Source organism: Cornus florida, unplaced genomic scaffold, assembly GCF_030987335.1.
Source record: "Cornus florida cultivar Cherokee Brave unplaced genomic scaffold, ASM3098733v1 CherokeeBrave_3.0.0_Hap2_Chr03, whole genome shotgun sequence".
Taxonomy (NCBI): Eukaryota; Viridiplantae; Streptophyta; class Magnoliopsida; order Cornales; family Cornaceae; genus Cornus; species Cornus florida.
This window is the reverse complement of record NW_026775573.1, coordinates 45,396,291-45,412,631: the sequence shown is the minus strand read 5'-3', so window position 1 is coordinate 45,412,631 and position 16,341 is coordinate 45,396,291. Positions and strand designations below refer to the sequence as shown.

Genomic DNA, 16,341 nt, shown 5'->3' with positions numbered 1-16,341 from the left:
AAAAGTCAAACAAAGTCAAAGATGGTGAGATGAAGAACTGAGATCGATCTAAACAAAATGTTCGATCGATCTGACAGAGAGCAAAAATATACAGGTTTTTGGTTCAAAATTTTGGTTAAGTGTTGGAACACAAGATCGATCGAACTTGAGATTTAGATCGATCGAAAAAGTTATGATCGATCTGAGAACAAGTTCGAACGATGGGACAGAGAGGTGATTTGGATGCAGGTGGATGCAGGTCAAAAAAATTTCTAAGTGTTGGATGCAGGTAGAAGTTTGATCGATCGAACTCTCATTTGAGATCGATTGAACTTATATAAAATGATCAACTCCAACATGAAAGCTCATGTAATCCTAACCATAGTTCCTAGCAATGCATACGAACCCAAAGCCAATATCTAGACTTCGCAAGAAATGAAATTAAAGATAGAAATGAGGGAGGAATAGGGTTTTGACACCCAATGAATACTTTTGCTAGTTTTTAATGTTTCTAGCAAGACGTTGGGCTCTTTTAGCCCGGATCAAAGATCTTGTAATGCATCCCCTCCTTATTGGGGTGATAGATGCTTTGAACTCCACCCAACAAATGATTTTTTGAAGAACTCGTTGAATTTAGCTCAAAAGAAACTTTTGATCCCTTGTCAATGCAATCACAATCTTTAGGCTTCCATGCCCTTTCAAAGCAAGAATTTGAAACAACACTTTGAGAATGCAAGGTTAAAGATGATCCTTTTGAATTTTTTGTTTTACACAAAAGCTCACTTCCTTGACATTGAAGATCACGACATTTATCTATAACATTAACCTCTCATTCATAGTTGTCAAATGAGTTGGGTGTGGGATTGAAGATATTCAACTTCACCTTCATGTGGCCAAATGAGATCGTCATTATCCCCATCCTACAATTAATGTTGGCATTAGCGATTGCCAAGAAAGGACGGCCAAGGATAACGGGAATTTGGCTTTTAGGATTGGGGACCGGTTCCGTGTCAATGACAACGAAATCAAAGGGGAAGAAAAATTTGTCAATCTTTATCAAAACATCCTCAATGATACCCCTAGGCTTCTTAATGAATCGGTCAATAAGTTATAAAACTACCGACGTCGGTTTCAATTCACCTAGGCCCAATTTGACATAAACTGAGTATAGAAGAAAGTTAACACTTGCTCCTAAGTCAAGAAGTACCCGATTAATGATATGATCACCAATGATACATGAAGTAGTAGGTGTCCCGGGGTCCTTAAACTTTGGTAAAGTGTTATGTTGCAAAATTGAGCTCACTTGCTCGGTCAAAACCACTTTTCTTGGTGCTTGGCTCTTATTCTTCCGCTTTTGGGTGCACAAGTCTTTCAAGAATTTGGCATAAGCCAGAATTTGCTTGATTGCATCCAAAAGTGGAAGATTGACTTTCACTTGCCTAAACATTTCCATAATTTCATTGCTTTTTGCCTTTTGCTTGTCTTTTGAAATAGATCCTTTAAGGCATCTGGAAATGGAGCTTTTGGCTTAAAAACTTTTTCAGCATTTTCTTTTGAAAACTCTTCAACACGAGAATTTTTCAAATCACTTTGTTTCAAATCATTTTTCAACAAAACCTTTTCAAATTCATTTTTCAGCAAATCTTTCTTCAAATCATTTTCAAAATCATTCTTCAAATCACATTTTGAAGCTTTCTCATTCACAAGATCATATATATGCAATGAATGAGGAATGGGATGTGAAACGGGACGGGTAATAACTTGAGGTTGCACCGGTTCACTCTCTTCATTAAACATTTTAACTTGATTGTCCACAATCATACCACTCCGCAAGGTAGTCACCGCATTAACATGCTCAATAGTGTGGCCTTCCGACAAGGAATAGGTTTCCATAACACATTATTGCTTAGGTGGGGCATTCATAGGCATCTTTCCCTTTTCTCTTGCATTAAGAATGCTTGTTATTTGCCCTACTTGGGTTTCTAGCTTCGCAATAGATTGAGAGTGGGAATGAAGCAATTGTGTGTTTGCCTCAAGAGTGCCCAAAGCATTTAAAACTTTTTCTTCAAAGGCGGGACTTGTAGCATTTCCTTGGGAATAATATTGGTTGGGAAAATGAGAGTTAGCAAATTGATTCCCTTGTGATTGATAAGGTCTATAACCTTAGGATCCTTGGTTTTGAAGTGGAGGTGGAATGTACTTCCCTTGAAAACCGCCTTATGAAGGGTTTGAGCCCTCTCCTTGGTTTTTCCAAGAGAAATTCGGATAATTTCTCCAACTTGGATTATAATGAGTACCATAAGGATTGTTCCCTTAGTTCACAAAAGCTGCATTGACTTGTTCATTAGGTTCATTTTGCACTTGTCCGTGAGGACAATGAGAAGTAGAATGAAGAACACTAGAACAAGTCATACATGATTCATTTAATGCACAATGAGAATGGTTAGGGAAGGAAGATACTTGGTTCGCCGAGTTTTGGTTAATAAAAAATTGATCAAACCTTTGAGATAAAGACTTCATTTCGGCGGCTATTTCATTTGAATGGTCGACTTGATGTAAGCCACCACTCTTCATACCTTGTGAATTTCTACCATTCTTAGATGATAATGTTTTATGCAAAGAATTTTCACTCATGCTTTCATAAAGGCGCCACACGTCATCCTAATGCCTATCAATGTAAGAGCCACCCATGGAAGCATCAACTATGCCTTTGTAATTGTCCAATAAGCTCTTAAAGAAATATTGAACTAATTGCCATTTGAGCATGTCATGATGTGGACACTTCCTAAGCAATTCATTAAAGCGTTCCCATGCCTCATGAAATGTTTTTCCATCCCCATGTGAAAATTCTCGAATTGAGGTTCTCATGGCATTGGTCTTAGAGACCGGATAGTACTTCTTTAAGAACTTTTGTTGCATTTCCGCCCAAGAAGTGATTGAAAAAGACCTAAGATTGTTAAACCAATATTTTGCCTTGTCCTTTAAAGTGAATGGAAAAAGTTTGAGTCTTAAGACCTCTTCCGGCATGTCCGTATATTTTACGGTGGAACATATTTCAAGAAACTCATCCAAATGCTTGTAGGGTTCTTCACTTGGAAGTCCATGATAGTTAGGAAGCATTTGAATAGTTTGTGGCTTAATTTCATAGTGATGTGCTCTAAATGGTGGCAATTGAATGCACGTGGGTGCATTATATTCATTAGGCACATAGTGATCTCTTAAAGCAAGTGGGGGATTAGCAATTTGAGGTGCAACATGGGCACCTTGATTTTGATTTCTGATCGGTTGGTCAATTAGCATCAACCTTCGCAATAGCACGAATCATTGTAAAATAGGGCTATTGGTCGGGTAAGTCGAACCACTGGGACTGCGCTAGTCTTACGGCAACCTTAGTGTCTAGAATCTTTCTAGAATGATGAAGGGGAAATAAGGAGTTGTTTGTTTGTCACTAAATTGAATATGTGAAGTGCATGAAATAGAAACTTACAATAATTGAAGCGAGATAAGATACGAGTAAGAGAAACTAAGGAAGTGAATCCGTCTCCATCCCTATACACATGCTAGGCTAAATTTAAATTCGGGAAATCAACATAAACGATGGTCATGATACATAACAACCCTTGGTTGCTATGATATCCTCAAGAGGGTCATTGAATCAAAAACAAGAATAATCCATCAAAGAAATACATGCTTAAACTACCTAAACTAGGGTGTAGTCTTCAACATGCTCCCTAAGCCAAAGATTATCAAGCCCTTAATTGAATGATAAAAGCACATAAAGTAGGAATCAAGAATAGACCATCAAAGGGGGAACCTAAGCAATGGACTATCAAATTTCTCTAACTTCATGCCATTAAAACTATTCCATGATCTCACTACCATTGTCACCATGAGAGTGCAAGCACTATGATTAAAAGAATAAACCATCTAAGATAGATAATTAATTCAACAATAATCATTAAAATACATGAAGATCCATTACAAGAAGCAAAATGCTCTAGACCATGAAAAGACCATAGGTTATACATTGAAATCCCAAAATAAAATCTACACTAGAACATGCTTACAAGGGAGGGACTTCATCACCTCCCTAGAAGAAGAGTTAGTTACCCATTGGAGCCTTAGAATGAAGAAGAAGCTTGAAGACCTCCTCCATTTTCGTGCTCCCTCTTCAAGCTTGGAGAACTCTCTTCCTCTTGCTCTCTTCTCTCTCCTCTAATCTTGTAGAATATGGGATAATGATATGTGTGGCCTTCCTTGCCTTATCTACCACCAAAAGGTCACCAACCAACATCTCCAACCACTTCATTAAAGAGGAAAGCAAAGTGAAGAAACCAAAGTGCAAGTGGGCTGAAATGAGCCATTTCCGAAGGGCATTCTGCCCAAAATTCGAGCACTCTAAGCAAGGCCTCGAGCACTCGAATTTAGTGTAAAAATGCCCATGCTTCACTTGCTCTGCCCAGACCTACTTTGGTTAAACAGCCATAACTTTGCACTCCGAACTCCGAATAATGAACCGTTTGAAGATTTAGAAAGCTAATTCAGAGGTCTAAATATTTCATGTTTTGGTGGAGATCCAATTCTCAAGGATGGTTGGTCGAAAATGAAGATCAAGGCAGAATTTCATTGCTGCCAGGCAGTTCTGCGCGCCTCTGGTAACAAGGCCATAACTCTCTGCTCCGAGCTCCAAATGACAAACCGTTTGAAGATTTGGAAAGATGATTCAGAGCTCTAAATCTTTCATGTTATGAGGGAAGTCCAGTTCTCAAGTTAGGAAGGTCAAAATGGAGAGCAAAGTTCAGGATCCACTGCTGCCAGAAATTCAGCCTTGTGCCTTTTGATGGCCAAAACTCCACAAAGCCTTGATTTTGCTCCTTTTTTGGCAAATGGACCTGAAAATATATACATACACACAAATGAAGATAATCTACTTAATTAAACAAACAACGGACTTAACTAATGCAATTTAGGGCGCTTAAATATACAGTATTCAGCGCTTATCACACCCCCAAACTTACATTTTGCTAGTCCCTTAGCAAAACTACAATGAAAAACTTAATGAAAAGACAACCATGGGCATGCTACTACAAAAATATCATCCATGGTAAAATGAGATAGATACACAGCTCAAATACAACTTGAAACAGACAAAAACTAGAGATGGGGTCATTGGGAAAACTACCTTTCATATATGAAGCATTGATACAAAAATTGGCTAAATACATTTCCACATACATGCATCAACATCAAAGTCTATATAAATAACTCAATTATCATCTCTTGAATGGAAATCAACTCTAGCTTCAGTGAAAGTGAATTGGATTCTCAACATGCGGCTTTTACTTTCTTTTCCAATTCCAAAGCACAAGTTTTCAAATCATTGAATTCCCCTTTAAATGAGGTCCCTAAGGCATGATTTTATTTACAAGACAACTTTTGTTGCTTGTTGACAATTTATTGTAACTCATAAGCGAAACATAGAATGGTTGTGCAATGCTGAAGTCCCTTAAGCTTTCTAACCAACCTATGTAGCAAGCGTTAGGCCAACAACTCCCAAACCAGATGGCTTTAGGGTGTTAAGTGTAGAGACACTCCATAGGGCTTAATAGCTCAAGTTGGAAAGGCTACGAACTCCAACGAACCATGTTTATTACCAGTTTATTTTTTTTGAATGACCGTGCAATGTTTAAGTCCCTTAAGCTTTCTAACCAACCCCTGTAGCAAGCGTTAGGCCAACAACTCCCAAACCAGACGGTTTTAGGGTGCTAAGTGTAGAGAGACTCCTAGGGCTTAATAACTCGAGTTGGAAAGGCTACGAACGTCAACTGATCATTATTTTCTTTCTTTCTAAGTTTTTTTTTTTTTTTTTTTTTTTTTTAGATTCATGCCAAAAGTATTCATCCATTAGGTTCATCAAATCAGATTAACTAGGGCAAGGTCAAGGTCAATCAAGTTGCATGCCTCACAGTTAAGTTTCCAATGTGCATCTGTGCATTGTGAAGCTTAAAAGAGTGTCAAATCCAGCGAGAATTTAATTGAGACATTTATACAGACTAATTTGAATCTACATGATCATTTTAACTCAAATTTTGTTTATTTTCAAAAATATCAGCTGCTTCTATACACAAAGTTTTAAACATATGCTTTCATCTCCAACAGGTTTCAAATTCCATTATCATTGCTTAGCAAAAATGTAAAACCAAAAATACATAAATGCACCCCCAAACTTGAATGTCACATTGTCCTCAATGTGAGAAGACAAGTAAATCAAAATAAGCGCAAAGAGGGTAAAAGAACAATAATACCAAGTGGAGTGACAACGACGTAGATGTTCAGCCATGTGAGTGCGCAATGGCGTCCCCCAAACTTGGACATGAAGACCTATCAAGACAGAACTAATGTACACAGGTGAAAGCATAGGTCTCTTAAGAAAAAAATCAAAACAGAAATGAAAACACTAAGACGAATGTGATTGCAAGGTAAAAATCCATACAAAATACAAATTGGCACACATGAGTCATAAGTGTAAAATGGAAAACAAAACAATGCCAAAAGCCGTGCATTTAGAGAGATAAAGTTGGCTTAGGCAATTCGTCAAACACGTGGTGTGCAAGACAAAAAGGAAGAGGGCCAAAGGTTGATTAGAGATGAGAAAATCCAAAAATTTGGCCCTGCAAATGCAATACACAACTCCCAAACAATCACAAATCCTTCCCACAAGCAATCCCATCCTCCATTGATCAAAAATTAAAAGAAAAAGAGGGTTAGACACTTACCCAACAATGGAGAACACAAGGCCCATTATTTATGGTTAATGGAAGATGTGGATGAGAGGTTAATGATGGTGCTTGGGTTAGAGGAGAGTGGGGAAAAAGGTGGAGGAGGTGAAGGTGGGTTTGCATGGGGTGGTGAGGTTGAGGGTGGTTGGGTTGTGAAGTTGGTGGAGGAAAGGGGTTGGCAGCCGAGGAGAGGAGATGAGGTTGAGTGAGAGTGGTGGGCTGGGGTTTTAAAAGGGAGGGAGAGAGAGGCTTGGTTCGAGCACTCGAAGGGTGCCGTCGAGTGCTCGAAATGGGGGCAGTGGCCTCGGCTGGTTGGCATGAGAGAGCCCGGGCAATGGCGAGCACTCGAAACTTGGGGTCGAGTGCTCTAGAAATTGGCAGAGAGGGGTGGGTTTGTGCATGAAAATGTAGGTTGTGGGGTGGCTTGGGGTTGGCATGGAGTAGGTTGTTAGAGAGTTGGGGTGGTGGATGGAGATGCCGAGAGGGTGGTGGTTCACATTTAGAGCACTCCAAATGGGAGCTAGAGTGCTCTAAATGAAGGCAGTAGCTTGGGATGAGATTGGTTCACATTTAGAGCACTCTAAAATGGAATTAGAGTGCTCTAAATACAAGCAGCAGCCTCGGAATGATGGTGGAGAAGTTTGGAGCAATCCAAATGGAAGCTAGAGCGCTCCAAACTTGGGCAGTGAGCATGCAAAATTGGTGTGGTAATTTGGAGCAATCTGAATGGGATTTGGAGGGCACGAAATTGGCTCAGTAGGCTAGGGGGTGAGCTCGGCTGTGAGGACTGAAACAAGGAGTGAAAGGGAAAACATGCAAGACAGTGAGCACCATGGAAGTTGAATTTGTTGCAATGGAATATGGAATGTGAGCAACATGGAAATGGAAGCTATTCAAAATGGAGTCCATGCATGGAAATTCCATGCATTTGCATTTGCAATCTCATTCCATGGGAGACAGTGAGCACTATTGCATGCACTTTCATGTATTTTGATGCATTTGCAACATCATTCCAGGAATTTTGCAAGTTGGCGACTTGGAAACAAAAAAATTTTGCATGTCATTCCCATGGAATGGAAGAATTTCTGAAAATTTTCAAATTGTCTCATAATGCTTGAATGAACTGAAGAAAATTTTCAAATTGCATCATCTTTGGAAAATTTCCAGACTTTGAATGAATTTGAAAATTTTGGAATTTTTGAATATCTCTTCAATGCAACATCACACAATTCATGGAAAATTTTTAAAACTTAGCACTTTATCTCTAAAGCATGGAAAAAATTTTAAAATTTGCAAATTCAGTCCATTCCACTGCATGGATGGAAAATTTTTGGAAAAATTATCGAATTGCTCAACATTTCTAATGCCTAGATGAAAAAATTTCAAACTTTGCATTTCATCTCCAATGCATGGAAAATTTTGGGGAACCATGATCCAACAATGCGTTGAAAATGAGAGGTTGTGCACATGAGTTGCATGCCAAAGATCCTATGAACGTGCTCGAAAGCGATGGAAATTTCCGGGAATGAAAATTAGAGCTGAGAAGGTCTAAGAGGCCAGTCTAAAATTGCGGAACGCAACTGAAGATCATTTCAGAAAAATCAAATTTTTGGCTTTTCTAAACCATTTCCCAGAAAATTTCAAGGCACGAGCAATTTGAGAAGGTAGGGAAGCTTGGAACATCGAAAGAATTTCTTCCCTTGCTTTGCTAAATTTAATGTCGATAGCTAGACGAACCAGGATCAGGATCCATTGGAGAGATGGATCCTTAACGCTCCGTATGCAACTTGCCTCCTTCATATGGTCTCAAACTTAGATCAATGAATGGTGAGGGATATTGATCCTTCCGAAGAGAAACAAGTTTGGCCTTAGAGGATTTGAGCATCGCTTTTAATCTCACTTCTTTTATTTTCAGATTTAAGCAAAGGTGTTGCTTGTTCGAGATTATGGAGGCTCGTTGAATGTCATTGTTTTGACTAACAATGGTAGGATCATGACCTTCCATATTTGCAATCTCCAAGTCATATACCTCATTGTACTCAAATGGTTTGTTCACAGGTTGAGTATCATGGACAATGATTCTAGATTGGGCTGGAATGATTGGAAGAATTTTCAGCAACTTGTCAACATTCTCCTTACCTTTGTCTGGTGGTTCACCCTCAAAATGTTGAGGTAACTCCGGTGAAGAAATGGAAGGAGATGGACAATCCCACGATAGAGATGGATTTGGTGCTTCCCATAAAGGAGAGGAAAATGGTGATGGAATATCAAGCAAGGAGTTGACTTCCCGAATGGATTTGTCCACACCAAAATCCTCAAAATCAAAAGGGACTAAGCAAGCATGTAGGGGATCCTCCGTTGAAGGAGGTGGGATTGGATTTTGAATGTGTTCATCAGCAATAGTGATTTCAAAACACTCATTGTCATCTGAAGGAAGTTGCACAGCATTGAAGATATTGAGCTTAACATTCATATTCCCAAAAGAGATATCCATCAATCCGGATCTACAGTTAATGGAAGCATTAGCTGTAGCTAGAAAAGGACGTCCGAGAATTATGGGAATGTGTTTTCTTGGATCATGGACTGGTTCCGTATCAAGAACCACGAAGTCTACCGGGAAGTAGAATTTGTCCACTTTTATGATCACATCTTCAATAATTCCCCGTGGTTGCTTAATAGATCGATCAGCAAATTGCAACACTATCGGAGTTGGCTTTAGATCTCCCAAACCAAGTTGTAGGTAAACCGAATATGGAATCAAATTCACACTAGCTCCTAAGTCAAGGAGGGCCCTCTCGATTTTGTTGTCACCAATGACACAAGAGATTGTGGGGGCACCCGGATCCTTATACTTCGGAGGAGTGCTGTGCTGAATGATCGCACTAACATTTTCGGTTAACCTCACTTTCTTTGGTAAATGACTTCTGGAAGTGCGCTTTTGAGTGCACAAATCCTTAAGGAATTTTGCATAGGGAGGAATTTGCTTGATAGCATCCAAGAGAGGAAGATTGATCTTTACTTGCCTAAAGACCTCCCACATGTCTTGAATTTTGCAATTCTTATTCCCAAAATGTGTCGACTCTTGAAGACGTTGAGGGAACGGAGCTTTTGGCTCATAAGTAGTTTCCACATTTGGGGTAACATGCGTGGGACTTCCGTGAATGGTATTTGGACAAGAAGAACTTGGATTTGGACTTGAAGAGCTTGAAGAGCTTGAATTTGGATTTTTCAACGGAGGGTTTTTCTCACTTGTGTCTCCATCAACCTTGTTGTCAACCACTCTACCACTCCGAAGGGTGGTGATAGCTTGAACTTGTTCATGAGTCGGCCCACTCGGAGGAGGGGTTTCATCAATCACATGCATTCCTCTAGGATTTTCAAATGGTTGAGCGGGAAGCTTACCCTTGTCTTTTTGAAGAAGTTGGTTCACTTGGTTAGCTATTTGTCCCATTTGATTTTCAAGCCTAGCTATGGATTGAGTATGGGAGTGAACCATTTGGAGAGTAGGTTGCAAGGATGTCAAGAGATGCTTGTTGGAATCTATGATTTGCTTGTTTAATGATTCCATCATTTGCACATTTAATGATTCCATCATTTGCTTGTTTGCAGCCACTATCTCATCAATTGGATTCACAGGAGGTTGAGTGGAGACATTTGGATTGTATGGAGGTTGGTAGTTTGAAGAGGCTTGGAAAGGCCTACCTTGATATTGAGAAGAGGGCTGATTTTGAGGCCCTTGATTTTGAAGTTGGGAATTTTGTGGGGCTTGTTGCCTCCACGAAAAATTCGGATGGTCTCGCCAACCCGGATTGTAGGTGTTGGGATATGGATTGTTCCCGGGCCGTGAGAACATGGCATTAGCTTGCTCTTGGTTGGGATTGGGAAATTGCTCCGGTGTGGGGCAATCTTCCGAGAGATGAAATGGACTATTACATGAGGCACAAACCGAACTTGCCGAATTTTGAGACAATGAAGGAGGAAGATGTGGTGCCATCAATTGGTAGAATTTATGAGCGATGGCATCCACTTGAGATGATTCCTCCCTTATTGACTTTGGTTGACAAGGGTTGGTGTTGTTTGGAGTGGTTGCGGTCGGAGCCCTACGAGAATTGTGTTGAAGTGAATTTTCACTCAAATTCTCAAGTAAGGTCCAAGCCTCATCCGCATTCTTGGACATGAACATCCCACCACAAGAAGAATCAACCATGAATCTATGGGTTTCGGTCAAGCCAGCATAGAAAGCTTGCACTAATTGCCATTTTGGGATCAAATGATGAGGACACTTCCGAAGAAGATCTTGTAACCTTTCCCAAGTCTCGTGGAGTTGTTCTCCATCAACTTGAGAAAAGCTTAGAATGGAACGCCTCATTTGGTTGGTTTTACTCACCGGATAATACTTCTTAAGAAATTCTTGTTGCAATTGAGCCCAAGAAGTAATAGAGTTGGGAGCGAGGGAGTTCAACCAATATTTTGCCCTATCCTTTAGGGAGAATGGGAAAAGATGGAGATGAAGTGCATTGTCCGGAAAACCTCTCAACCGGATGGTCGAACAGATTTCAAGGAACTCATCAAGATGCTTATATGGATCTTCATTATCAAAGCCATGAAATGATGGAAGCATTTGAATGGTACTAGACTTGATCTCATATTGAGCTGCATCGATGTTTGGCATCACTATGCAAGATGGAGAAGCATAGGTGGTAGGGATGAAATGATCTCTAAGAGTCATTGGCTCGATATTAGGAATTTCAGCCCTTTCATTCCCCGGATTTCCTATGTTATCCCCCATTATATTGAATTCAATTCCAAGGTCCCTTATAAGAGTGGGTTCCCTAAGGTTCTGTCTAAGAGTTCTTTCAAGAGAGTTAATATCAATGGGAGAATCGATTATGGGTAAGGAAAGTGACCTACGACCAAACATCAACAACAAAGCATATACTCAACAAAGCAATTCATCAACCACAACTCCACATACGATGTTCCCTTTCTCCTCAATTATCAAGACAGAAAATGTAAATGGCCACGACAAGGACCGATGCTTGAACACAAAATATAAAACAATTGAAATAGCCTCAACAAGGGCTTGTAATTTAACTACTTCTAAGCTTAACACATGCACAATATCCACAATTCAAAACTAGAAGTCACGAGACTTACCTGGGGGCCTCTAGACTTACAATTTGCTAGCGTTCCCACGGCGAGTTTCGAGTCCCTAGAATCTCACAAACACGAAGATGATCAAAAATACACAAGGAGTATTCACAAGACACAATATTCACAATCAAACTAAAATTAACCCTAGAACTTTGGTCGCTAAACCGTTTGTAGTCCCCGGCAACGGCGCCAAAAATTGATCGGTTGGTCAATTAGCATCAACCTTCGCAATAGCACGAATCATTGTAAAATAGGGCTATTGGTCGGGTAAGTCGAACCACTGGGACTGCGCTAGTCTTACGGCAACCTTAGTGTCTAGAATCTTTCTAGAATGATGAAGGGGAAATAAGGAGTTGTTTGTTTGTCACTAAATTGAATATGTGAAGTGCATGAAATAGAAACTTACAATAATTGAAGCGAGATAAGATACGAGTAAGAGAAACTAAGGAAGTGAATCCGTCTCCATCCCTATACACATGCTAGGCTAAATTTAAATTCGGGAAATCAACATAAACGATGGTCATGATACATAACAACCCTTGGTTGCTATGATATCCTCAAGAGGGTCATTGAATCAAAAACAAGAATAATCCATCAAAGAAATACATGCTTAAACTACCTAAACTAGGGTGTAGTCTTCAACATGCTCCCTAAGCCAAAGATTATCAAGCCCTTAATTGAATGATAAAAGCACATAAAGTAGGAATCAAGAATAGACCATCAAAGGGGGAACCTAAGCAATGGACTATCAAATTTCTCTAACTTCATGCCATTAAAACTATTCCATGATCTCACTACCATTGTCACCATGAGAGTGCAAGCACTATGATTAAAAGAATAAACCATCTAAGATAGATAATTAATTCAACAATAATCATTAAAATACATGAAGATCCATTACAAGAAGCAAAATGCTCTAGACCATGAAAAGACCATAGGTTATACATTGAAATCCCAAAATAAAATCTACACTAGAACATGCTTACAAGGGAGGGACTTCATCACCTCCCTAGAAGAAGAGTTAGTTACCCATTGGAGCCTTAGAATGAAGAAGAAGCTTGAAGACCTCCTCCATTTTCGTGCTCCCTCTTCAAGCTTGGAGAACTCTCTTCCTCTTGCTCTCTTCTCTCTCCTCTAATCTTGTAGAATATGGGATAATGATATGTGTGGCCTTCCTTGCCTTATCTACCACCAAAAGGTCACCAACCAACATCTCCAACCACTTCATTAAAGAGGAAAGCAAAGTGAAGAAACCAAAGTGCAAGTGGGCTGAAATGAGCCATTTCCGAAGGGCATTCTGCCCAAAATTCGAGCACTCTAAGCAAGGCCTCGAGCACTCGAATTTAGTGTAAAAATGCCCATGCTTCACTTGCTCTGCCCAGACCTACTTTGGTTAAACAGCCATAACTTTGTACTCCGAACTCCGAATAATGAACCGTTTGAAGATTTAGAAAGCTAATTCAGAGCTCTAAATATTTCATGTTTTGGTGGAGATCCAATTCTCAAGGATGGTTGGTCGAAAATGAAGATCAAGGCAGAATTTCATTGCTGCCAGGCAGTTCTGCGCGCCTCTGGTAACAAGGCCATAACTCTCTGCTCCGTGCTCCAAATGACAAACCGTTTGAAGATTTGGAAAGCTGATTCAGAGCTCTAAATCTTTCATGTTATGAGGGAAGTCCAGTTCTCGAGTTAGGAAGGTCAAAATGGAGAGCAAAGTTCAGGATCCACTGCTGCCAGAAATTCAGCCTTGTGCCTTTTGATGGCCAAAACTCCACAAAGCCTTGATTTTGCTCCTTTTTTGGCAAATGGACCTGAAAATATATACATACACACAAATGAAGATAATCTACTTAATTAAACAAACAACGGACTTAACTAATGCAATTTAGGGCGCTTAAATATACAGTATTCAGCGCTTATCAATTTCCTTGAATGATGGGAGGTTATGGAGCTTACATTGGCCTTGGCATTCCCAATCGACCTTGGCCTTGTTGTTGTTGTGGTTGGTGAATAAATGGCCTAGGCATGTCTAATGGTGCTTGAATGTTCTCATGATGCACAGTTGGATGGAAGATACCTTGTTGGTTTATGTGACCAAGGTCCTCTACATGCTCTCCATTATGGCCTTCCATTAATGTAATGGATTGGGTAGGACTAGAACTTCCTCTGCCCCTAGGATTTCTAACTATGGATTCAAGATGCAAATCAAGAGGGACAAGAGTTGGTCTTAGTGATTTACGACCATGCATGGACAATGTAAAGCACACAAACACAACGAATGAACAAGCACTTCGACTTCACAACAATTCAATGAAACTTCCTCCACAAACACTTAACCCATACTCCTATGCTTTAACAACAATGATGCAAAGAACAATTAAGAATGCCTCCACGCGGGCTCACGATTTATCTAAGAATTTAAAAACAAGTCTCCTCGCGGGCCGACGATTTAACTAAGGGATTAAGTAAAGAAAGTCTCACAAAGGTCCTTTAGCACTTCAACTCCAAATTTATAGCTTAGCTTAGCAATTTTTAAAATTTTTAGCATTTTTCTTTGCTTGCTTCGCTTCTTTGCTTGAATGCTCCTTTGCTTGCTTCCTAGCTCAATGCTCCTTGTCAATCAAGAACAAACACAATAAGTAATCAAAAAGAAAAATTAAAACAAAGTAAAGGCACAGTCAAAAGAGTACTAATTCCTAATGAATTCCATAAATATGACGTTGCCTAATCCCCAGCAACGACGCCAAAAACTGGTGGTGGCGGTCGCTACACCATAAGTTTAAGAGTGTGCATTAAGGCGAGGGCTAAGTTTTATATTTATAAAAGCTACTACTACCTTCACTAAAAATATAGTTAGGGTGAGTAGGGATCGTCCCAAGGGATTAGAATCGAATATGGTTGTGGAATCACTATTAGGGTTAGTAGGTCAAGTGATCAAACAAATAATTGGTTGGTTGATTAAACTAGAGAGCAAATTAAACTAAATAATTGAATGCAATAAAGAGTAAGTAAGAGAGAGAGAGATCTTGGGGTTTAGAGGTCACCACCAAACAATACTTTTTTACACCCTTAACAAGTGACTAATGAGGGAAATGTGTGTTGTAATATTGATGTGTGTGTGTGTTTGGTTGATTCAACTAGCAAGAATGACCAATTAAGTATATATTGTCTAATTAACATGTGAAGAGCACAATATATCTAACAATTAAGTATATATTGTCTAAGTAGCATGTGAAAAGCACAATATATCTAGCAAGTCGTTAATCCTTTCAATAAGCTCACAAACTAAATACACCACAAGGTTAGAGACATATGTTACTTGCATTCAAAAGTATAGAACATCAAACAACAAGCATGGATTGTCCTCCCATCTAACAATAATACTACCACTACACTACAATTAAGCTAATGACATGAAATTAAACTAATTAAGCTAAGGGAGAGGCACAATCCATCAAGTAATGAGCATGAACCATCAAGAAAATTACAAGAGCATTCTATTAAGCACTATGTTTTGACAATCTCTAGATCTATGGCATTAATACACATAAACATGCATTAATAACAGAAGAAATAGAGGCAAACACATGAACATCTATTCTAGCATACATAGACATATGGATATAATGAAATGATCAATTGGAAGCATTAAACCACATAAATCATTGAATAAATAAGATCTATATATATATAAGTGCCAAAACATGTATTACAACACTAATCCCTCAATAATACACAAAATCAAGATGTATAAAGCATGCTTGGGGCTAACTCTAGCCCCAAGAGGATGTCTAGCCACTCATAATAATGCTTCTCCAACCCTCAAGGGCAAACTCCATGGAAGAATCTACTCCTTGGTTGATGAAGAGCTCCCAAGCTTGTGTCTCTAGCTTTCTCCTCCTTTCTTTCTCCCTAAGAATAGCTTCTATTGTGATAGATCAATCTTTTTAAATCCTCCTCAAAAAGTGTATCATATTCTATATATTGGTAGGTCAAGTGACACACAAATTGAGCTGGGGTCATGCACAAAATATTCCCCAATGATTGGATAAGGACAGTTTTCAATGAGCTGAAAATTTAACTTTTTCGCATTGGAAGAAGTTCAATCGATCGAACCTTGGACTTTGATCTATCGAACATAGCTGAGATCTATCGAACTGAAGTTAGATCGATCCTCAATGGCGGTGGCTTTTTGGATAAAAACAAATTTGAGATATTTCAAAGATATTTTTGGGAAAAGGACAAAAGTGGTTGGTAGGGTGGTACAACTAGATAAGATCAATCATTTGGATAAAGACAAGGTAGTTCGATCGATCGAAGAATGATGTTGGATCAATCGAACTTTGAGATCTCTGAAAATGTCATCATGGCTCAGATTCATCTTGAAGTGCTGAGATCGATCATGTTGGATCGATCGAACTTTGATTTG

At 39.3% G+C, this 16,341-nt stretch overlaps 1 pseudogene; it reads left to right on the top strand.

Moving 5' to 3' along the window:
• The first annotated feature begins 2,743 nt into the window (after positions 1-2,743).
• LOC132302072 (small nucleolar RNA R71) lies at positions 2,744-2,842 on the top strand (annotated as a pseudogene).
• The last annotated feature ends 13,499 nt before the right edge of the window (positions 2,843-16,341 follow it).